The following is a 1,929-nucleotide window of genomic DNA, read 5'->3' as shown; positions in this document are numbered from 1 at the left end:
GACAAATAATGAAAAAATATTTGAAACAAGCTTGAAGTCAGCTTCCAAAAGGTCAAATTTCACCATGTGACTGGTTTTCCCAGATCCCATCACAGATGGTCTCAGCACTGTTACTACCACACTACCACTAAAATATAAACCTGTCTTGAAGAAACCTATGCCTAGCTGTGCACTTCACCTTTTGCTCCGATGCCCTGAGCATGTCCTCAAAAGGCTGTGGACATTCTGAAATGCCGGCTGGGATGGGGCAGTAGGGGATGGTGGAGCAGCAGGGCCGGATGGGGCAGGAAGGGTGGATGGAGCAGCAGGGCTAGATGGGGTTGGGGCTGGGCGGGCTCCACCAACCAGTGGTGACTGGTGGAAAATTGCGATCTTTGCAGATGGTCCTATAAAGTCACAAGAAGTAACCAAATTTGCTTTATGAGGAGATGAACTAGTGTTGTAGTACTCGAGTCCAGATGGCAAGATAAAGAATAACACCACCTTTTGACACCTGCAGGGCCTTCCGCTTCCGTCCTACTGTATAAAGACATTGCAAGGAAATAATAAGTATTTTTGGGGAATTATTGAAGTCATTGTTAAATGTCAGTGTGTGAAAGAGACTTTTTTTAGTCATTAAAGTAGGTCTAGGTTGAACCTTACCCTTCCTGGGTGCCATTTCTTCATAAACTGAAAGAGAAAGGCAATATGAGTGTGATTAGTATTATCACATAATGTTAGCATATGCAATGTTAAAATAATCTGGCAGATTTATTCAATAGGCCTATCTGTATGAGGAGGCATGAGGACAATTTAACTAAGGGATATCAGTCTACAGTCAACCAGTCTCAACATCAGGTGCCTCAAAGGCATCCAAAGCTAATTGGCTGCCTGAGAGCTAACCAGTGTTAGTAAGCAGCCTGGGAGTCAGCCCCTCTTAATGTCCGTCTAGATGCCTTACAGGTATCTAAAACCAACTGGATGCCTGTGAGTTAACCTGTATACCAACGACTAGGCAGCCTGGCAGTCAACACGACCTATGATGCCTCAGAGTTATCCAAAACTGGTGGCTGCCTCAGAGGTATCCTTGTTCCAAAGCAGCCTGGAAGTCATCCAGTCTCACCGTCAAGTGCCTCACAGGCATCATTTGAAAGATTACCACTAACCATTAACAATCACTAAAATACAGTGATTAATCTACAGTAATTAATCTTACTTTGTTACCTAATGTTTTAACCAGATTTAGCTCGCTAGCAGGTAGAAATGACATTACCACAGCTAAGATTAGCATAATCTATCTGCTAGCTAGCAGGTTGAAATAACATTACCACAACATTAGCCGGCCCAAAAAATATAAATATATTAGCTACGTACCTTTGAAATTGTTGAACCAAGTGGGTTAATGCGCTCCAAATGCGCTCCAAGTGGGTTTGAATATGCAATGCGCTCCAAATGCGCTCCAAGTGGGTTTGAATATGCGCTCCGATCCAAGTGGGGGGTAGCGCATTGATTGGATCAGAGTTTTGGGGGGCGGGACCACCTTCCGGCACCTTCCAGGCAGCGGCTGCCTGGAAGGTGCCGGTGAGGGCTCAAAACACCATCGAGCGATAAAACACAGCGTGCCGCTACAACTTCACTCTGTCAACACTCCTTCATGCGGTGGCTATTTCCTTCCTTTTCCTTTCTCTCACTTCTTTTTTTTAATTTTTTGAAAGGAATTCAAATCGCAAAAGACGCCCTATTGAAAACACAAGGCCACGTTATCACAAAAGGCGAAAAATTGTCGCCGTGAAGCATTTTGCTCTCAATTTTTTTTCCTACCGAGTGTTTTATTTTTATTATCTTTTTCTTCTTCATCGACTTCACTTTCTTCGGCCGCTGTTCAAATTAAGTTGTTGACGCCGTTTGTTCGCAAAGACAAAGAGAGGACGGCTCGGAGAGCGACTGAGA

General features: G+C 44.1%; 1 long non-coding RNA gene across 1 annotated transcript; it reads right to left on the bottom strand.

Moving 5' to 3' along the window:
- Positions 1-333: 333 nt before the first annotated feature.
- On the bottom strand, positions 334-1,569 carry LOC130209769 (uncharacterized). Its single transcript, XR_008834702.1, has 4 exons — positions 1,354-1,569; positions 643-669; positions 481-519; positions 334-386 (listed from the first exon to the last, which is right to left on the bottom strand). It is a non-coding gene; the product is annotated as an uncharacterized LOC130209769 (long non-coding RNA).
- Positions 1,570-1,929: the final 360 nt, after the last annotated feature.

This window comes from Pseudoliparis swirei, chromosome 19 (genome assembly GCF_029220125.1).
Source record: "Pseudoliparis swirei isolate HS2019 ecotype Mariana Trench chromosome 19, NWPU_hadal_v1, whole genome shotgun sequence".
Lineage (NCBI taxonomy): Eukaryota > Metazoa > Chordata > Actinopteri > Perciformes > Liparidae > Pseudoliparis > Pseudoliparis swirei.
Note: the sequence above shows the minus strand (reverse complement) of the source record. Positions and strands in the feature narration are given on the sequence as shown.